Below are 23279 nucleotides of genomic sequence, written 5' to 3' on the forward strand. Positions count from 1 at the left end.
GAGCCCGGGCTGTCCGGGCCCTTTATAGCCCGGGAGGAAGGCCTCCTGCCCCTCCTCCCCCCGCCGGCGGGGAGGAGCGGGACCTGGGGTGAGGCCCGGACGCGCGTCCCGAGCCGGTGGGAGGCACCGAGGCCTCTCCGCCCACTCACGCGGCTGGCACCTGGAGGCCGCGGGGACGTGCCCGTTCCTCCGCTCGGCCGGCCGAGGTCATTCCGGGAGGTGGGTCCCCAGCTGACCTCGCTCAGCCTTGGCCTTCCTCACCCTGACCTGTGCTTGGCCCCGGAATGGATTCCGCTTTTCTTTAAGCACCCACGTAAATACCCACTGACAGCGCCCCCTTCACATTGGATACGTGGGGTTTTTTAGGAAGGGACCGTATTTCTCAAAGTTCTGAGACTTGAAGAGCAGTGTTTCAAACAGATACCGTAAATTCACGGAGAGGGGAGCAGTCATGCTAGTATCACTTATAACTAGGGCTCTCCAAAGTTTGCCAGGTCACATGAATTTAAAATTAACCAAGACACAGAATCCTGAAATACCACTGGAATTCTGCTGTTCTGGTACTCTTTACATTACCAGCAGCTGAGAAATAGAACCATGGCAAGAACTTTTCTCATTCTCCATAAGGCCATAAAGGAAAAGTCAGTTTAAAATTGTTTAAAATTGTTACAGGCTTTTCAACGATTGAACTATCTTTGATTACACAAATGGTATCACTGAACTGGAATCCCCCTCTGCCACTTACTAACAGTGACAAGGCAAAAAACCTCTCTTCCTCTTGGCTTGGGAAGTTCCCACTTGGAATTCTCCTCTTTTATTTCCATTAACTGACTGGCTTCTTTTTCAATAATTGCTCTTTAAAAATACAGAATTAGATACCAAGAGAGTTAGACCCACCAACCCAGGAGGTTCCAAGCTGCTTTACACTTCGAAACTGAAGAGGATCGAGGATGTTTTTCTCTTTAAAATCTACGAGTAGACGATCCTAGGGAATATGCAGGAGAAACGGTATTAATCAGCCTTGGGCCTTGCATTTTAAAATATTTCAAAGGAAAGTTTTATAAGAAGTTTAATACACTTGAAAAATAGGTAGATACGTAGACAAACCTTATAGGTAGATATGTAGACAAACCTCAATGTGAAAAAGTAGAGGACGTGAATGATCTTAAGACGTGCCTTCTTTTCCATAAGGATCACAAAGAAGACGCAGACCTTTGTAAAATATAAAGCACCAAAAAAGAAAAAAAAAAAAGGACACATATTAATAACAGACCCACAGATCTTTATCTCCAAGCCTAAACTTTTTTTCAGAAACCCAGGCTTATATCACTGCCTGACTACTGAGATCTCCATTTCACTAGCTCAGATACCTAAACCAACTGTCTGCAAAACATTACCTAAAATCAGTCTTCTCATCCTTCCTGCTGTCACTCTTAGGCAGGCCACTGTCTTCCTTCACCTGGACATAATGTAGCTCTCTAATTGACTTCCCCTCTTCTACTCTTTCTAGCCTCTACTCCATTCTCTGTACGAGTGTTTCTCACACTTTAATGTGCATATAAATCATCTGGAAATTTTAATTCAGTTTGGGAGTGGTGCTTCAGATTGCATTTTTAACAAGTTCAGAAATTATTCTGATGCTGGTGGTCGGGCACACTGTTTGAATAGTTAGACTCTACACTGAGTAAATCAAATGATGTCATTTAGCAACTTACATGGCATACTATTTCGCTTAAGGTAAAATAGAAACAGCTTACCATTCTCTAACAAGGCTTATATAATCTGGACCCTGACTGCCTTTCCAGCCAATTTACTCATCATTTTCCAGTTTTGCTACAGTGTAGTCACACTGACTTTTCTGGAACTCAGTGAATTCTTTATATATTAGCCTCTAAGATTATTTGCTTGCTGTTCTCTGTGTTGGAAATTCTCAGGAAACTGAACTCTACTTGCTTAATTTTTTCTCAGCTTTCATTCCAGCCTCAGCGTAAATGTCAGCTCATATCCGAGAAGCTTCTGATTGTAGATTCCTCAGTGACTGACTGGCTTCTGTTTCAATAATTGCTTTTTAAAAATTCAGATTTAGACACTGAGAGAGATGGATCCACCAAGCCAGGAGGTTCCAAGCTGGTTATAGATTCCTCAGATATTCCTCTATATAACTTCAATCTCTTCTATGCAACAGTTATCAGAATTTATGTGTTCGTTTTACTCTTACTTATTGACCTTCTCCTTTAGAACCTCAGCTCCCCCAGAGCAGGATCCTAGTCTACGTATGTACCTACCTAGCTGGTTCATAATTGAGCGCATATTTATTGAAGTCCCATGTGCCAACCATTTTCCTATATACTGTGGATAAATGATAAGACAAGTCCCAGTTGTCATACAGGTCACATTCTGTTGGGATAAGAGGGAGGGGAGACACAGTTGCCAGTGAAACACATAAAATAATACAAAACAATGCCAGATAGTGTTAAGTGCATTGTCAATAATTAAAACTGAGCAAATAAGTCTGTGTTAGTTCTGGTAGTCAAGAAAGGCCATTCAAAAGTGACATTTAAGCTGAAGTGTGATGACAAGAAGAAATGAGCCATGAGAGAAAGAGCATTCCAGGCAGAGTTTGTGCAATGAAGAAGTGAGTTGGTCTTTAAAAAAAAAAAGTGTACCTAGTATGTAATGATGAGTAGTAGGTATTGTGGTGCCAGAGCTAGGCAGCTGTTTGATTATATAGGCCCTTTAATGTCCCTTAAGTGATGCTCTTGGAGACTTTTCAACAGAACACTGATATGCTATGGTTTAGTTATTAAAATATTCTCTCTATGGCAAATGAATTGTAAGGATGCAAAAATGGCACTAGGGGTGCCGTTCTTGTGGGAAACAAGGGAGACGGGAATGGGCTCGGTAAGAAATGATGGCTTAGTCTGGGCTAGTAGAGAAAATGATGAAATAAAGATTAGGGATGCATGATGTAATGAGTGTCTAAACTATTATGCAGTCATTTAGTGTTTGTATTAGTTACCTAGGGCTGTAGCAATTAAGTACCACATACTAGGTACTTTAAGCAACAGAAATGTGTCACTTTACCCTAGTTCTAGGGGCTAAAAATCAAGGCGTCCACGAGTTTGGTTATTTCTGGGGGCACTCAAGGTGAATTGTTCCATGCCTTTCTCCTAGCTTCTGGTGATGGCCAGCAATCTTTGGCATTTCTTGGCTTATAGATGCGTCACTCCAGTCTCTTCCTCCATCATCACATGGCATTTTCCCTGTGTGTCTGTCTCTTCACATAGTGTTCTTTTTACAAGATCAACCTTATTGAATGAGGGACACACCCTATTTCAGTATGACCTTATCTTTTTTTTTTTTTTTTTTTTTTTTTGAGACAGAGTTTTACTCTTGTTACCCAGGCTGGAGTGCAATGGCGCGATCTTGGCTCACTGCAACCTCCGCCTCCTGGGTTCAGGCAATTCTCCTGCCTCAGCCTCCTGAGTAGCTGGGATTACAGGCATGCGCCACCATGTCCAGCTAATTTTTTTGTATTTTTATTAGAGACGGGGTTTCACCATGTTGACCAGGATGGTCTCAATCTCTTGACCTCGTGATCCACCCGCCTCGGCCTCCCAAAGTGCTGGGATTACAGGCTTGAGCCACCACGCCCGGCCTGACCTTATCTTAACTAATTATATCTGCAATTATTACATTGCCAAATAAGATCATATTCTGAGGTACTGTTAAGTTTGGACTTCAATGCATCTTTTTGTGGAGAAATATAATTCAACCCATAACAGTTTTAACACCAAAACAGAAGAAATATTTGAGAAATAGAATTTATAAGATTTGGTGACTGATTGGATAGGAAAGTGAAAAGAGAATTAAAGATTGAGCTTGTGAGCCTGGGGGAATTCTGTCTAGCAAAAATAAGTCCTTGGAAGAGGAAGAACTGAGTTCAAGGTGTCAGCTCCGGGGTACCCAAGTCGATATGGCAGCTGGAAATGTAATCCTGGTGCCTAACAGATCATTTAGGAATGAAGATAGCAATTAGAGAATGAGCCATGTGCAGTTACTAGCTAACAGTGGCAAAGAGGAGATGCTCAATAAATATTTTGAAACCTTGATATTTGAGTCTCATGTCACATGTTTGCTTTTCAGTAGTTTGCTTTATAAATTCAAAGAGTTATTGATAAAGTGCTATAACACAGATGAACCTTGAAAATATGCCAAGTGAAAGAAGCCACTCACAAAAGACAACATATTGTATGATTCCATGTATATGTAATGTTCAGAATATGTAAATCTACAAAGAAAGAAGATATTTAGCTTCCTGGGGCTGGAGGGCAGGGGAAATGAAGAATGAATGCAAGTGGATATGGGATTTCTTCTTGAGATAATACACATTTTCTAAAATTGATTGTGGTTATGGTTTCACAGCTCTGTGGATATACTAAAAACGATTTATCAATTGTACACTTTAAAGGGATGAATTGTATGATATGTGAATTATGTCTCAAAGCTATTTTAAAAAATATTCTTATGAATAAAATAATACTAAATATGCTTTTTAAAAGGCAAAAGATTTATACCAACTGAAGAGAAACCAGAGTATATAAATATACTTTTTAAAATTACATATTCCCGGCCGGGCGCAGTGGCTCACACCTGTAATCCCAGCACTTTGGGAGGCTAAGACGGGTGGATCGCAAGGTCAGGAGATCAAGACCATCCTAGCCAACATGGTGAAACTCCCTTTCTACTAAAAAAAAAATCCAGAAAAATTAGCAAGGTATGGTGGCACGTGCCTGTAGTCCCAGCTACTCTGGAGGCTGAGGAAGGAGAATCACTTGAACCTGGGAGGTGGAGGTTGCAGTGAGCCGAGATCACACCACTGCACTCCAGCCTGGGTGACAGAGTGAGACTCTGTCTCAAAAAATGAAATGAAATTAGCTTTTAAAAATGTGTGCTAACCAAGAGAAGGCACCTTTTTCTAATCCACAGAGTGGCACCGTATAGGTGGTAGTAGCCCTGTCTTCCTCTTCCTTTCTCTCCCTCTCTCCCTCCCCTCCTCCCCATCTCTCTCTTCTTGTCCTTTCCTATCTTGCCCCACTCCCCTTTGCCCCTTAATGATAACACTCTTTTTTCTTCATTGCCAGGTATTTGAGATATTATCGTATTCACTCTTTATTGCACTGGGAGCTGTCTGGGCTGTGGCTATGCATGGCCACTGTGAGACAGGATAAAAAACAAAGAGAGAAGATTCCTGAACAATGGGGAAAGCCCAGCTGAGACTAGACATCAGACACCTCAAATAGTGCTTTGTGGCTGAATCATTACATTTTGTTCAGCATTGCTTAACAGATGGAGTGTGTAGGCTCAAAGTATAAATATTTTAATGAAGCTAGGGTTAGAAATGCATAGGATGGGCCAGACACAGTGGCTCACGCCTGTAATCCCAACACTCTGGGAGGCCAGACGGGCGGATCACATGAGGTCGGGAGTTCGAGAACAGCCTGATCAACCTGGAGAAACCCCGTCTCAACTAATAATAAAAAAAAAATTAGCTCGGTATGGTGGCACATGCATGTAATCCCGGCTACTCAGGAGGCTGAGGAAGGAGAATTGCTTGAACCCAGGAGGTGGAGGATGCTGTGAGCCAAGATTGCACCACTGCACTCCATCCTGGGCAACAAGAGTGAGATTCCATTTCGTTAAAAAAAAAAAAAAAAAAAAAAAAAAAATGCACAGGATGAGTATAACAGAAAGTCAGTAGGGCTGAGAAACTTCTGGCACTAGTGCACATTCCCATACAAAGGCTTAGCCATGGAATTCAGCTAGTAAGTATGCTTAAAATAATAAAGGAATTAGGGAAGATCTTCATTAGCGCTGGGCCTTGATTTAGCAAGGATGAGAAAACTGGCTGGCAAAATGAAAATTGTTCTTAGATGTTAATAAAGATGCTGGATCCAGACTGCCTAAATTCTAATTGGCGCCTCATCATTTGTAACCTTGTCAAGTTATTTTACTTACCTATGGCTTCTCTCTTTTTTTTTTTAATATATATTTTATTGCATTTTAGGTTTGGGGGTACATGTGAAAAACATGCAAGATTGTCGCATAGGTACATACATGGCAATATGGTTTGCTGCCTTCCTCCCCATCACCTATATCTGGCATTTCTCCCCATGTTATTCCTCCCCAACTCCCCACCCGTGCTGTCCCTCTCCTAGTTCCCCCCAACAGACCCCATTGTGTGATGCTCCCCTCTCTGTGTCCACGTGTTCTCATTGTATAGCACCCGCCTATGAGTGAGAACATGCAGTGTTTTTCTGTTCTTGTGTCAGTTTGCTGAGAATGATGGTTTCCAGGTTCATCCATGTCCCTACAAAGGACATGAATTCATCGTTTTTTTATGGCTGCATAGTAATCCATGGTGTATATGTGCTACATTTTCCCTGTCCAGTCTATCATCAGTGGACATTTGGGTTGGTTCCAAGTCTTTGCTATTGTAAACAGTGCTGCAATGAACATTCGTGTATATGTGTCCTTATAACAGAACAATTTATAACCCTTTGGATATATACCCAGTAATGGGATTGCTGGGTCAAATGGAATTTCTATTTCTAGGTCCTTGAGGAATCTCCACACTGTCTTCCACAATGGTTGAACTAATTTACACTCCCACCAACAGTGTAAGTGTTCCTATTTCTCCACATCCTCTCCAGCATCTGTTGTTTCCAGATTTTTTAATGATCACCATTCTAACTGGTGTGAGATGGTATCTCAATGTAGTTTTGATTTGCATTTCTCTAATGAGCAGTGATGTTGAGCATATTTTCATGTTTGTTGGCCTCATATATGTCTTCTTTTGAAAAGTGTCTGTTCATATCCTTTGCCAACCTTCGAATGGGTTTGCTTGTTTTTTTCTTGTAAATCTGATTTAGTTCTTTGTGGATTCTGGATGTTAGCCCTTTGTCAGATGGGTAGATTGAAAAAAAAATTTTCCCATTCCATTGGTTGCCGATTCACTCTAATGATTGTTTCTTTTGCTGTGCATAAGCTCTGGAGTTTAATTAGATCCCATTTGTTTATTTTGGCTTCTCTTACCATTGCTTTTGGTGTTTTAGTCATGAAATCCTTGTCTATGCCTATGTCCTGAATGGTTTTGCCTAGGTTTTCTTCTAGGGTTTTCATGGTGTTAGGTCTTATGTTTAAGTCTTTAATCCATCTGGAGTTAATTTTAGTGTAAGTTGTCAGGAAGGGGTCCAGTTTCAGCCTTCTGCACATGGCTATCCAGCTTTCCCAACACCATTTATTAAACAGGGAATCCTTTCCCCATTGCTTGTTTTTGTGAGGTTTGTCAAAGATCAGATGGTTGTAGATGTGTTGTGTTGCCTCCAAGGCCTCTGTTCTGTTCCATTGGTCTATATCTTTGTTTTGGTACCAATACCATGCTGTTTTGATTACAGTAGCCTTGTAGTATAGTTTGAAGTCAGGTAGTGTGATGCCTCCAGCTTTGTTCTTTTTGCTTAGAATTGACATGGCTATGTGGGCTCACTTTTGGTTCCATATGAAGGTTAAGGTGGATTTTTTTCCAGTTCTGTGAAGAAGGTCATTGGTAGCTTGATGGGATAACATTGAATCTATAAATTACTTTGGGCAGTATGGCCATTTTCACGATATTGATTCTTCCTAACCATGAGCATGAAATGTTTCTCCATCTGTTTGTGTCCTCTCTTTATTTCCTTGAGCAGTGGTTTGTAGTTCTCCTTGAATAGGTCCTTTACATCCTTTGTTAGTTGTATTCCTAGGTATTTTATTCTCTTTGTAGCAATTGTGAATGTCAGTTCATTCTTGATTTGGCTCTCTGTTAGTCTGTTATTGATGTATAGGAATGCTTGTTATTTTTGCACATTGATTTTGCATCCTGAGACTTTGCTGAAGTTGCTTATCAGTTTCAGGAGATTTGGGGCTGAGACAATGGGGTCTTCTAAATATACAGTCATGTCATCTGCAAATAGAGACAATTTGGCTTCCTCTTTTCCTAATTGAATACCCCTTATTTCTTTTTCTTGCCTGATTGCTCTGGCTAGAACTTCCAATACTATATTGAATATGAGTGGTGAGAGAGGGCATCCTTGTCTAGTGCCAGATTTCAAAGGGAATGCTTCTAGTTTTTGCCCATTCAGTATGGTATTGGCTGTGGGTTTGTTGTAAATAGCTTTTATTATTTTGAGATACGTTCTGTCAATACGTAGTTTACTGAGAGTTTTTAGCGTAAAGGGCTGTTGAATTTTGTCAAAGGCCTTCTCTGCATCTGTTGAGATAATCATGTGGTTTTTGTCTTTGGTTCTGTTTATGTGGTGAATTACGTTTATAGACTTGTGTATGTTGAACGAGCCTTGCATCCCCAGGATGAAGCCTACTTGATCATGATGGATAAGCTTTTTGATGTGCTCTTGCAATGGGTTTGCCAGTATTTCATTGAAGATTTTTGCATCTATGTTCATCATGGATATTGGCCTGAAGTTTTCTTTTCTTGTTGATTCTCTGCCAGGTTTTGCTCTCAGGATGATGTTGGTCTCATAAAATGATTTGGGAAGGATTCCCTCTTTTTGGATTGTTTGGAATAGTTTCAGAAGGAGTGGTACCAGCTCCTCTTTGTATGTCTGGTAGAATCCGGCTGTGAACCCATCTGAACCTGGGCTTTTTTTGGTGGGCAGGCTATTAATTGCTTCCTCAACTTCAGCCCTTGTTATTGGTCTATTCGGAGTTTAAACTTCTTCCTGGTTTAGGCTTGGGAGGATGCAGGTGTCCAGGAATTTAACCATTCCTTCCAGGTTTACTGGTTTATGTGCATAGAGTTGTTTGAAGTAATCTCTGATTGTAATTTGTTCTCCTTCCTTTTTTTGTTCTTATTTTATCTTTGAGGCCTCATTCTTCCTCTTGTTTCATGTCCGAAAGAAAATTCTGTCCCCGATGACTTGGGTGTAGTTTTTTTCTGTCTTAGGGAATTAAACCTTAAATAAGAAACTACCAGCCCTCTTCGTACATTTAGGGTGAAAAGGGAGTAACTGTCTCTTCTGTCAAGAAAAAATTCGGTGTTGTAATGGGCGTTGCCCAAACACTCACCACAGGTCAGCATAGTGGCACCATCCCGACCGTTGGGAAGTAGGCTGCCACAGTTTAATAGAGACTGATGGGCAAAACCTTTACAAGACTTACTACCGGCCCTTTTGGGGCTTCTTAGAGGAATCCTGTCCTTACCGTTGGCCCTTTCCTCCTGTTCCCTTGTCCTGTACCAGAGACAGACATATTAATTTGATTATACTTTTCCTACAAAATCTAGTTGTAGAGGCACTCTTAAAACCGGTGCTGGGGAAAGCAGAACATGAGTATAATGCCTGCCAAAATTGGAAATACCACAAAAGCCACAAGACTCAAGTAACTATTGAGAAAAAGTAGATAGAGAGAAGAGAGGAGAGAGGAGATAGAGAAGAGACGAGAGGAGCAAGGAGAGAAAGTAGACAGAGAAGAGAGAGAAGAAAGGAGAAAGAGAAGAAGGAAGAGACAGAGGAGAGAAGAGAGAGAAAATAGACAGAGAAGAGAGAAAAGAGAGGAGGCAGAGAAGAATTTAATGCTTTTCAGGATCCCTGTGTCAAGGCGACCAAAAGCCACAGGGGCGGGGAACTCACAGCCAGCCCAGGGGCTGCAAGCTCAGTTTTAAACTGACACGAAAAGCGTTTTTTTTTTTTTTTTTTTCCCTTTCTCTGCCAGCCACCAGCCCTGCCCGGCTTTCAAGCAGGCCACACCAGTTCAGGATGCAGTATTTGCATCCAAAATATGACTGAAGAAAGCTTTCTGCCTGCTGCTGCCACAAGTGGCCTGTTAGCATAGTAGTTAAGGTGTAGGACCTGTAACTATAAGGTTGCTGGTTCAAATCCTCAGTGGACCTAGTCCTAAATTAGGAGAAAGAAAAGACGTCTTAGGAAAATTTTGAAGCTGAAGGCTATATGACTTTATGTTTAGTATAATTTAGCTTGTTTAGAATTGGCAGTCTCTATAGCAAAACTTTTCCATCTGAATTGGCTTAAAAACAAACAAAAAAAACATAGTTAAAACCAGTTCCTAGCTCCCAGCCCTGCACACCCCTCCAGTGCATGACAGCCAGTTTCAAAGCAGGGTTTTCAAGACAATACAGGGAAAAATTAACACTGGGAAAACTTCGCACATTGTGTAAACCAGAGTGGTCATCGTTTGGAGTGGGGTAGTCTTGACACTGTGACCTATGACCCAGAAATTGCCCAGGCTGTATGGAAAGTGGTCACAGGAACTCCTGGACACCCTGACCAGTTTCCATACACTGACCAATGGTTGGATTTAGTCCAACAACCCCCTCCATGGCTGAAACACTGCATAAAACATGCTGGACTTCAGGTTATGTTAGCCGGCCCAAAGAAGACCCCTACAGCACCAGCCATTCTCCCCACCCCAGCAGAAAATCTAGAGTTACCTCTGCCTTACTTTAGACCCTCTGGACAGGGGTCCCAGCACCCACTTCCAGACAGCACTAGTAGCCCTTACCCTCTGGACAGGGGTCCCAGCACCCCGCTCCACAGCACTGGTAGCCAGCCCTTGTCCCCACTGCATACCCACAGCGGGGCCCCACACCCACCTGGGATTCTTCCCCTCTGAGAGGCGCCCTCAGCGGAAGGCCATAGCTGGGGTCACTCATTCTTTGTCCACATCCCCTTCTCTTCTAGCGATTTCTGCAACTGGAAGGCTCAGCACCCTCTGTTCTCTGAAAAGCCTCAGGCACTCACAGGACTACTGGAGTCCGTTCTACAGACTCACCACCCCACTTGGGATGACTGTCAGCAGTTACTTCTCATTCTGTTTACCACCAAAGAGAAAAGCAGAATTAAACAGGAGACCCTTAAGGCCATTATAGGTCCAGTGGGAGATATGGTAGAGGAGAACTGGGACCAAATTAAAGACATTTTTCCCTCTACCTGACCCCAATAGGACCCCAACACCTCGGGGGTCACCAGGCTCTGAACACTTTTCACTGATATCTTTTAGCAGGGGTTAAGGGGGTGGCTAGGTGGCCCACACCCAGGCCAATCCTGGTATGTGGGTAATGCCCCCCATGGGCACCGAGAAAGAACTGTCCAGACCCCAGGCACAACCAGTGCCTAAAGAATATCTTAGTTTATAGTGATATGACTCAGCTGTTTCCTTTATATAACCCTGCATGTAGTTGGAGCTAAACTGACATATTTAGTGCTAATTTATAAAGTCCTACTATATAACCATATAGTAGCTTATAGTAGGAGGAGTGTCTAGAGCAGTCACAGAGCAGAAGCAGTACATGGGAAAGCATCCAGACCATGACAAGAACCAAAGATCCAGGTGGCGGCATCCCTGCCTGAAAGGGCATACGCTGTATGGCAGGCCTGGAGCAGGAGCCTCTCCTGATAAAGGAGTTGTAGTACCTTGCATCCAGTTCCTGAGGAAAGTAGGCCTCAGGCCTGAGATCCTGGAAGTAACTGAGGGAGAAGAACCCCTCTGGTGTGACCAGTGACAGGGGCTGTAATCCCTGGCAGTCTTTTCTCGCTTCTGTGCTAGCTCAAAGAATCCTCCCATAAATATCTTAAGAAAAAAGCACGAGTCTGTCAGCTCCCGTTACATTAAGCTTACCATATCCTTCTATTAGGAATCCTTTAAAATCTCCAGCCCCCTACAGTGCAAGGCCCACCTCCCTGCCTGGGTGACAACATAGGGTGGCCCCCTCACTTGTAACTCTGCCAGCCCCAGTTCTATCCCCCCAGGATGGTGGATTCTGCCAGACACAAGGATTGTGGTCCCATGGGCTCTAGGATGGGCTCTAGTTAAGGACACACTCCAGGCCACACACTTAGGACAGACAAAACTGACTGAGCTGCTGAGGGCCAGATACCACATTCCACATCTACACGAATTTGTCAGGGAAACTACAGCTCGATGTGATGTATGTGCCAGGGTAAATCCAGGAGGCAGTAGGTCTAGTCAGGCAGGGACAAGACTTAGGGGTACTAGCCCCGGTAAAGACTGGGAGGTAGACCTTACTAAAATAAAGCCCCCAGCATTCGGCTATAGATACCTCCTTGTGTTTGTAGACACCTTTTCTGGATGGGTCAAGGCATTCCCTACTAGGTCTGAAACCGCACTGGTAGTAGCAAAAAAGTTGTTACAGGACCTGGTTCCTCAGTTTGGCCTGCCCCTGACTCTGGGATCAGATAATGGCCCCACTTCCACAGCACAAGTTTCTCAGGGCCTGGCCAAGGCCCTAGGCATATCCTGGGAACTACACTGTGCCTGTCACCCCCAGAGTTTAGGGCAAGTTAAAAGAATGAACCAGACCATAAAAGAAACCCTAACAAAGTTCATCCTGGAGACTGGTGAAAACTGGGTCAGCCTGCTCCCTTTTGTCCTCCTCTGCGTGCGATACACCCTCTACCAAAAAGCCTTCTCTCCCTTTGAAATTAAGTTTGAAAGGCTCCCTCCCTTACTCCCCAGACCCGTGGATACCATACATGCTGAAGTCCATAACCATGCACTCCTTAAGTTCTTACAGGCATTCCAGTCTGTTCAGTCCCAGGTACACCGGCTCATTAAGAACACCCGTCCCACCCCAGTGGACCTCACTGCCCAACTGACGCACTCCTTCCAGCCCCAAGACTCCGTCCTTGTTAAAAGATTCACCACCTCTGGCCTCACCCACCATTGGAAGGGACCCTACACAGTCATCCTGACCAACCCCACTGCACTCAAGGTGGACGGACTAACAGCCTGGATTCACCACACCAGAAGGACAATGGAGCATAAACCACTCCTACCCCAATTCGCTAAAGCTAAGACTTCTGCGCTCTTCACGGTCACCACCTTTGCCTCTCTAATCTGTACTGTCAACCTAGATAGACGACCCCCCTTAAACCCCGCCCTGACCTAACCGCCCTATAGGGCCAAATGCATGAATTGTACTGCCTCTTCTGTCTTCTTCCCTTGCCGTCATCACCCCCTTAACTGAGGAAGCCCCCCTTGTCTCCACTATTACTCCCTCCTCTCAGCCCCCAGCGACCCTAACTTCAGCTGTGGAAAACCTTAACCTCCTAGATTTATTGTCTTCTACTCACCACCTACTTAACCTAACCAACCTGGGTTTGGGTATAGACTGTTGGTTATGTTTAAATCCTCAACCTCCATTTTACACGGGTCTAGTGGCACAACTTGCTTTAACCCTGTCTAACACTCCATGCTCTGGAAAAATACTCCACTTAACTTTAGGAGATCTCGAGAGGAAGGGTAAATGTTACCACTCCCCTGACTACACCCTCACTAATTCCCCTTACAAACACTTCTGTAATAAGACTCTTCCCCTAAGTTACAATGGGACAAATTTTTCCTAAAACAGGGAGGGTTCTGCGCTGCCCTCAACGAACAATGCTGTTTTTATGCCAATAAGACAGGCCTTATCTGGGACAGCCTCTCTTTAGTCAGACAAAATTTAGAAACCAGAAAACGGCTCTGGAAAGCCTCAGAAAATTGATATCAAAAATTTTTCTCCTGGTCCCCATGGCTTACTTCCCTGCTTACTGCAGTAGCGGGACCTCTAATCCTACCTATACTAGGACTCATGTTTGGACCTTGCCTCCTAAACCAATTACTCAGTCAAGAATAATCCAGTCAAGAATCAGATCCCAATATGAGCCCATGTACCAAACTAAGCAGTCCCTCCAAATACAAGAATCAATGATTTGATTCAATGTACATAAAAACAGTGGGGAACGTATCATGGCTAACCCAGAGTTAAAACCTAAGCAACGCCATCTTAAACCCTGTACCCTGCAAGCACCAAGGAAACCGGTTTTTCCAAAAATAAGTTGTAACTGCTGCCCCGTTTCCTTTGTGATAACTGCTTGCTGCCCATTTTCCTTGCAATAACTGCTGACCTTGGCTTCTGTAAATAAAAGCATCTAGCTTGCTGCCAAGGTGCTTGCCCTGCACCCCTCACCCTCTTGGTCCTAAAACTAGGATGTGGTTTTTCAGTTTAAAAACCCTGCTCCTCTCGAGCTCAGGGCCACAGGTTGGAGAGACGTGAGTCCTCCGTGGCCGCACGCAATAAAGACCCTGCAATTTGGCATACTTTTGCCTCGCTCCAGTACAACACCTGCAGTCCTGTTTATAGGGGTAGTCAGAACTGCCGCGGCAATGGCGGACTACCTCTGTAGTGATGGACTGCCTCGGCAATGGCGGACTACCTCCGGAGCGGCGGACTGCCTCGGCAATGGCTGACGCCCCTCCCCTGCAGGGCTGGACTGTGCCGGGTTCAGCTGTGCTGGCTGTGAAACTCTCAATCCAGAGCGTTTCAGATTGCTGGTCTTTGTCGGGGCGGGACTGGCCGTGCCTGATCACCTGGCTCCCTGCCTCAGACCCCTTTTTCTTCAGCTGAACTGGCGACTCTCTCCCAGGTGTTCAGTCGCCAATTGAAAAAGCGCGGGATTTGTGTGAGACTTTCTGCGGCTGCGCGGCTGAAACAGCCGTGCTGGGGGCTCGTGGCGCTTTTTCGCGCGGGAATCTCCCGGCCTGGCTCCCTGTTTCAGTCCCCTTCTTTTCAGTGGAACTCTGGCCACTCTTGTCTCCCAGGCGTTCCCGTCACACTCTCGCTGGGAGCTGCAACCCAGAGCTGCTCCTGCTTGGCCATCTTGGATGCCCCCCTCGGCTTCACTTTCTTAACCACAGCATGTGGTAAGGATTACATAAGAATATTTAATAATTTAATAAGTTCTTAGGATAGTGCCTAGCATATCGTAGACACTATATAAGTGTCAGCTTTATTATTATTAATAGACTATGATACTACTTTAAAAGGAAACATGGCTTTTTCAGCACTGCGTATATAACAGACCCTCAAATTTCCCTATAATATTATTTAAATTTATTCAGTGATTCTAGGTATGAAATACTTAAACATGGAGGAATTATGAGGATGGATAACTTTATTTAATATTAAGTAATACTTAATATTAAATACTAAATGAAATATTTAAGCCCCTACCATATATATGGCAAAATGTTAAAACATTATGATATAAAGACCTGTGATATGATCCACTAAGATACTCACAATATTAGACACTTTGTAAATAAAAATGTGAACAATGGCAGCCCCAAATGCTATATAGTTATATTAAAATTGTATTTTATTTTAATCCTATTTTTAATCCCATTATCTCTCTTGCTCTTTTGTTCCCCCTTCTCTCTTTCCCAAATGTATTAACTTATTTGAAATTAAATTATTTGAGTATTTATTCCTTTACATTCCTCCACAAAAAGGTCTAAAACTGGGTGAGGCAATTGTTACATAATTCTATAAATTTGCCAGAAATCATAAAATTAGATGTGTAAAACAGGTGAATTTTATGGTATGTAAATTATACCTCATAAAGCTATTTTAAAAATTTATCCTTAAAACTGTATCTCAGAATCTCCATTGGAAAGTGGTTTTAATGCCTAGGTAGTGTTGGTTCCCAATCTTCAAGCTAACAGCCACATTTCTTAATTCAGCAGAGGTAGTGACCACCTAAACTTCCCCTCGAGCCTTCCCCTCTCGCACTGACCCAGCCTCTCAAGAGAACCCCGGAGAAAGAGACTGTCATTCTATTTCGAGACCTATTCACCCTCTAACAGCTCGACTTAGGTGGCCAGGTGATGAGTGTTCAGGGTGATGGGGATTTTTGCCACCTGAAAACCAGAATAAAGCAAACAGCTGAAAACCAGAATAAAGCAAACAGCCTTTTCCTGAGATGGTACTGAATAGCTTTTAAATGATAATGATTTTCAGTTACCTTTGTCATACGTTGAATGAGAACCAGTAACCTCAGGGTGAAAGGCTGTAACCGTTGTGCCAAATCCTTTGAGCATCTGGTCCTCTTGATTAGAACAGAAACAATTTCCCTGAATCTGAAACCTACCTGGAAAAACTGGCAATTTTTATTTCACTCAAAGTTGCAGGCTTCCTTTATGCCTTTATGTTATCTCTAATGATTATTTTATATCTGAAATTTTTCGTACTCCTTGATTGTTCCTTATTTGAAATATTTGCAAGCATTTTAGGCATAAAATTGTTTAAGAGTGGATTTGATAACTGAGCTTATCAAGTTAAAGTTATTTTGAAAGAAAGCTAGGGTGTCTCTTCAGAATAGTAGCTAATAATAATACATAGTGTCTTCTACAGTCTGGGCACTGTTCAACTCTGTGTGTTTGTGTGTGTGTGTGTGTGTGTTTTAATATAAAGTTATATGTGTGTATATTAATATAAAGTATATTTGTGTGTGTATTTTAACATAAAAGGGTATGTGTGTGCAGGTGTATATGTCTGTGTAAAATCCTCTGAGAAAGGTACATAGAGTCCAAGAAAATTACATAAGGTGATGCACCTAGCGAGTCAGAATTTGAACCCAGGTAGATCTTTTGCAGAGTACATGCTCTTAAGAACTGTTTTATACTTCCTCTCAGAAACATGAATATGAAAAATAATGGCATTTTTGCTAAGAATTTAAGACAAAAGTCAGACAAGCAAATTTTAAAGGACTATGGATCTATTACCTTTACCCAAGTGAAACCCAGGTCCCTGACAAACTCAAGCAATCCAGAATAAATCAAAGATCCAAAAAAATGTGGTGGTGGTGTGTGCAGGGGAAATTATCAAATAAAATTTAAATAATGAAGCCCATGGATTAAGTCTCCATTCAATGTACTAATCAGAAGATACTTCCAACTATTGTCACTTAACCCAAAAGATATATCCAAGTTCTAATTTCTAGAACCTGTGACGGTTACTTTATGTGTTTGTTTAAGCTTCCATGGAATCAAATTCTTACCTTATTTGGTATAAAGACGTAATTTAGTAAAGATCTGGAGATGAGGAGATCATTTTGGATGATCTGGGTGGGTCCAAATCCAATGACAGCAAAAGAGACACACAGAGGAGACAGATGCAGAGAAGACTTGGAGACAAAGATTGGAGGGATACAGACACAAGTCAAGAAACGCCAACAGGCACCCGAAGGAGGGAGAAGCCAAGAACAGACTCTCCACTAGAGTTTCCAGAGGAAGCGGGGCACTAATAGCACTTTGATCTCTGACTTTTGGCCTCCAGAAGTGTGAAAGAATATATTTCTGTTGTTTGTTTGGCAGCCTCAGCAAACATAACACGTGTTTTGTCTTTTTAAAATGAGTTCTCAGTGATTGTGTGACAATCACTCGAAGTGTACCAGCTCAAGGCAGCTCAGTGAATTTAGAAGGGAAAAGCCGAATTGCCCTATTATAGCTATTAATATATCTAATAAAAGTCACATCAAGTAATCTACCTCGACTCGCTTCACCCTAATAGGAGGATTTGATGCAGTGCTCTAATTGGCCTGCTAAAAGAACAAACTGCTCTGATAATATTGAGATGAGTTATAATTATGATGGATTTAAATGTGTTAGAATACTGCTTCTGTGAAATAGAAATTATAATAATCTTCAGAATCAATCTTTGAACATTACATTTCTAAATTTCATATAGCTTACAGTTGTGTTTTGCTTAAAAGAATTTTCTGTGAAACTATATCATCAGTGGAGTGGAGAAAAAAAAAAAAGCTAACCTAAGTAAACTTGGGAAAATAGTGTTTTGACTGGATACTGGAAGGATAAAAGCAAGAAGAAATGTACATAAACACTTTATTCTAATTGGCAAATTTAGTTTTCACATGAATATGGGCTAGGAATTCAAAAGCTACTTTTCAAGCATACTGCAGTTGAACAAGTGAGATAGACATTACAAATAAGCAATGGGAGAAAAATAGAATAAGCCTTGTAGTGCTAAATTAGAATCAGATAGCTTTATTAACTCACATACACACAAATAGGTAAATACAGTAATGTGTGTGCATGTAGGTGAATGGGTGGGTGGGTGTGGCTGTGTGTACACAGGTTTGTGTGATATGTATATTTCTTAGCTCTGTCTACTGAGACGGTATAGAAGCAGTGACACCACAGTGAAAACAAGCATACCCAGTATCCAGATCTTTATACCATATGCCATTAAAGGAAATGGCTAATTCTAGGGCTATGTAAGGAAAATGAGAGATGAGTTTGGATTTTATAGTAACAGAAAGTAAAAGCAAAAGGCATTTATGTATATTTATGTATATATTCCCCTTGCACACCCGGGGGCATGAACGCAGGTATCAACCCAAAAGAGTCCCTGTGATCTAAGCAGAAATCATTTGAGCCACAAAAGAAATAACAGTAGTATTAGATTATAGCCCAAAGTGTAAGGTAAATATCTATGAGTATACACTAATATAAATACTAAACACGTAACTAAATGGGGAAGTAAGAAAAAGATCTTACAGGAAATTTCCCAATTTACATAGAGCCTCTCCAGTTAGGAGATGGAGTTTAATTGTTCTCCACTTCACTGTGGGCTGGACTTAGTTATATGATTCCAAATAATAGAATATAAAAAGAGGAAAACAGTAAATTTATGGGAGTGAAACCTGTCAGGCTCACTTTAACCAAATAATATTAATAGCACCAGTGATAAGACATGGTATCACCTTTTGATGTGATGAGAAACACACTTCACCTCTGATATATTCTCCCTTAATGTTTACTGATACTTCTTAACCATAAGAAAATATTAGACAATATCAAATTGAGGGAGATTATGCAAAACACATAACTAGTACTCTTAAAAATGGTCAAGTTTCGTGTATGAAAAACACAAAAGACAGAAAATGTCACTGATTGAAGGAGACTAAGGCTACGTGATGAGTAAATGTGAAGCAGTGTCCTGAAATGGATCCTGGAAGAGAATAATGTTAGTGGTGAAATATGAATAAAGTCCGTAGTTCACTTGATAGTATTGTACCAATGTTAATTTCTTCACTTTGACAAATGTTTAAGACACTAGCAAAAAAAAAAAAAAAAAAAAAAAAAATGTTAGGTGAAAGGCATATGGGAACTCTGAGCTATCTTGCCAATTTTCTGTAAATATAAAATTATACCAAAAAATATTTTTAACCTATAATGTTAACTATGATAAAATCTTACTATTTATTGATTTTGGAAAAAATACATGCAGGTTTCAAGAAATATGATTTCATGTCTTTTTCCATAATTTTTTCTTAAAGATATTACAATATTGATTTCCTCCCTTTTTCCAATGATGGTTTGTCCTTACATAAACCTTAGTTAATATTGAAATGAAAAATATATAATAATATTTTAGTAATGTCACGATCAAAATTTCTCCCTTCTAGTGGAATTAAGTGTAATGGATTTTCTGTGTTTCTATTAACTCTTTGAGTTTATAAGGCTGCCGTGTAGTTATCTGGTGGCATAGTGTTCTGAGAAATTTTAAGAAACTGCTACAAGTACCTAATTAATCCTTACAAAGTTGAGATAATCTGATTCATTAAAAGAACAATGTGTGCCTGGCACTGAACTAGAAATTTTTAATTACCATTTTGTACTTTGCTGATAACTTGATCTTCAGTAAAAGAAAGTGACTGTCTCTAGGTGATATACCGAAATGTTTAAGGCACTGAGCAGCAAGAAATATAACAAATCACAGGTAAATGACCTACATTTTAAGAATTTATTTTTTACATTTTGAAATTGTATTCCTAGGCTATTTGTTTCTTAAGACACTTTGAATAAGAACTCATTCTACCTGTCTTTTTAAACAGTTATTTCATGTTAGTAGTTGATACAAAATTTTCATAACATTGAATCACGTAAGTCATTGAGCAATTTGACATTACTTTCCAGTCTGAATTAATTCTTCCACAGTTTGCTTCCACCTGTTTTCATTAAAATGTTTTCAACTTTACTAGAAATATTTCCCATTTCTTAAGATTTTTATTTTTTATTGTATTATTAGCAGTTTGAATAATGCCTTTTAAATTTGAAAATATTCACTGTGCTCAAGGAGAATGCAGTGAAAACTAGGATATTGGGATTGATATTGAATATTAAAGGGTTTTTTTTTTTTGCAATGATTTTGTTCTTACATAAAACTAACAATCTAGGCTTAAACTCACCTATATCAAAACTTCCTCCAAGAACAATTTCAGAGATAACTAATTTGGCAGATATTCCTGCATACCCCACATTTAAAAACACCTACCAAATTAGCTCTCTTTGGTAAGATGATATTTCAGGAGATGGTTTATCATTTCACCTCACTCAATGTTCTTTTAGTTACACTGTACTTTTCAGAGGAAAAAGAAAATGTTTGACAGAGAAAGTTTGAAACTTTTCTTCAGTAGAATGAAGTCAGAAAATTCTGTAAGATCTAAGAATAGCTCTCATATAAAAGGATCGTAGAGGCTGGATTTGAGGTACACGTTTCTGTGAAGTTCTCACTACTTATTAAATGACAGATACTCTTTTTTTTTCACATTTTAGGTTTTGGGGTACATGTAAAGAACATGCAAGATTGTTGCATAGGTACACACATGGCAGTGTGGTTTGCTGCCTTCCTTCCCCTCATAAATGACAGATACTCTTATGTATCTGTTTGTTTGTTCTTTCTTTCTTTAGTGAAGGGTTAGAATTAAATTTCTTGCTCATTAAAACTGATACTTCATCAGAGTATGGAATTATAGTTTAAATTAAAAAATATATATATATGCATATATATATGCATATATATATATACACACACACACACACACACACACACACACACACACACACACGTATGTGGAAGAAACCTTGATTCAGTATTTTCCCATAAGCTGGATTTTCTACAGAAGAACCATATATAGAGTGTCTAGATCTGCCTATAGCTCATTTCCATTATTAAGATCAGCTGGGACTTCAGCTTTCAGCCCAGATGGAGTGACAAGGATGGAATTTATCCTTCTGCATTAGAAAAACAACAACAACAACAGTAACAAAAATATAAAATCAAGATACTGGGCATCAGACAACCAAAGACTCTGATTTCTGAGGATTGAAGACAACTGAGGTGAGTCGTGTAAATGTCTTAGCTTACTACAGTGAGAGAATTTCAAGCTACAGTTCAGGAAAGAGGAACGCAGGCAGAACCTGGCCTGAGGAGATGGAAGCTAAGAGTTCAGAGAGAACAAGCTGACTAGAGTTCATAGGACAGACTATCAGAAAGGAGAAAACTTCACAGAGAAATAACCTTAGAGTCATGCCGAAGGTACCCACTGAGTATTCAGCATAGTACTGATCACTGCGTGCATTTGAGGAAACTGTCAGAAGCTGTGAAAGAACCATCCAAAAGAATTAAAAAGAACAATGCTTAACATTCACACAAGGCCAGAAAAAGTACTGGGTCCCTGCAGCCAGACTGGAGGATTGGTTAGAATACTCAAAAACATCTTGTCTCAGTAGTTGGGAGTAATTTGCTCCAGACTGGGTAATATTCTGAACCCACCACATAAATCTTAAAGGAAGTCCCTAAAGGATCTGCTTCCATGTAACTTAACTGCATATAAGTTACAAAGTTTAAGAATATTTATAGAAATATGAAATACCTACTAAACAAATAAAATCCACAAGCCGTGGCATTCAGTCAAAGATTTACAGACCTACCATAAGACAGGAAGATATAACTCATATTGAGGAGATTCAATTAAAAATGGCAGAAGTGTAAGAATTAGCAGACCCAAATATATCATTTTTTTAGATTGCATTTATATATATATATATTATTATACTTTAAGTTCTGGGGTACATGTGCAGATCATGCAGGTTTGTTACATAGGTATACATGTGCCATGGTGGTGGTTTGCTGCATCCACTACACTGTAATCTACATTAGCTATTTCTCCTGATGATATCCCTCCCCAATTCCCCCAGCCCCTGCTTTTCCTCTGCTTGCCCCCACAGGCCCTGATGTGTGTTGTTCCCCTCCCTGTGACCATGTGTTCTCACTATTCAGCACCCACTTATGGTGAAAACATGCAGTGTCTGGTTTTCTTTCTTGTATCAGTTTGCTGAGAATGATGGTTTCCAATTTCATCCATGTCCCTGCAAAGGACATGTACTCATCCTTTTTTGTGGCTGCATAGTATTCTGTGGTGTATATGTGCCAGATTGTCTTGATCCAGTCTATCCATGATGGGCATTTGGGTTGGTTCCTTGTGAACAGTGCCACAATAAATATACATGTGCATGTGTCTTTATAATAGAATGATTTATAATCCTTTGGGTATATACCCAGTGTTGGGATTTCTAGGTCATATGGTATTTCTATTTCTAGATCCTTGAGGAATTGCCACACTGTCTTCCTCCATGGTTGCACTAATTTATACTCCCACCAACAGTGTAAAAGTGTTCTTATTTCTCCACATCCTCTCCAGCATCTGTTGTCTCCTGATTTTTTAATGATCACCATTCTAACTGGCATGAGGTAATATCTCATTGTGGTTTTGATTTGCATTTTTTTAATGACCAGGGGTGATGAGCTTTTTTCCATATGTTAGTTGGCTGCGTAAATGTCTTCTTTAGCAAAGTGTCTGTTCATATCCTTTGCCCACTTTTTGATGGGGTTGTTTGTTTTTTCTTGTAAATTTGTTTAAGTTCTCCGTACATTCTGAATAGTAGTCCTTTGTCAGATGGGTAGATTGTAAACATTTTTTCCCATTCTGTTGGTTGCCAGTTCACTCTGTTGATAGTTTCTTTAGCTGTGCAGTAGCTCTTAAGTTTAATTAGATCTCATTTGTCTATTTTGGCTTTTGTTGCCAATGCTTTTGGCGTTTTCATAAAGTCCTTGCCCATGCCTATGTCCTGTATGGTATTGCCTAGGTTTTCTTCTAGAGTTTTTGTGGTGTTAGGCCTCATGCTTAAATCTTTATTCAATCTAGAGTTAATTTTTATATAAAGCATAAGGAAAGGATCCAGTTTCAGCTTTCTGCACATGGCTAGCCAGTTTTCCCAACATCATTTATTAAATAGAAATCATTTCCCCATACTTGTTTTTGTCAGTTTGTCAAAGATCAGATGGCTGTAGTTGTGTGACATTCTTTCTGAGGCCTCTGTTCTATTCCATTGGTCTATATCTCTGTTTTGGTACCAGTACCATGTTGCTTTGATTACTGTAGCCTTGTAGTATAGTTTGAAGTCAGGTAGCATGATGCCCCCAGCTTTTTTCTTTTAGCCTACTTTTGTCCTGGCTATGTGGGCTCTTTTTTGGTTACATATGAAGTTTAAGATTTTTTTTT

General features: G+C 40.7%; 1 long non-coding RNA gene across 3 annotated transcripts in view; it reads left to right on the top strand.

Annotated features, from left to right (window-relative positions):
- The first annotated feature begins 1 nt into the window (after window position 1).
- Window positions 2-23279, top strand: part of LOC141581958 (uncharacterized) — a 413739-nt gene continuing 390461 nt past the window's right edge. For all 3 annotated transcript variants that reach the window (XR_012514783.1, XR_012514781.1, XR_012514782.1), the window contains exon 1: window positions 2-6680. This is a non-coding gene — a long non-coding RNA (uncharacterized LOC141581958). The remainder of the gene's footprint in view (window positions 6681-23279) is intronic.

Source organism: Saimiri boliviensis, chromosome 18 (assembly GCF_048565385.1).
Source record: "Saimiri boliviensis isolate mSaiBol1 chromosome 18, mSaiBol1.pri, whole genome shotgun sequence".
NCBI classification, from domain to species: domain Eukaryota; kingdom Metazoa; phylum Chordata; class Mammalia; order Primates; family Cebidae; genus Saimiri; species Saimiri boliviensis.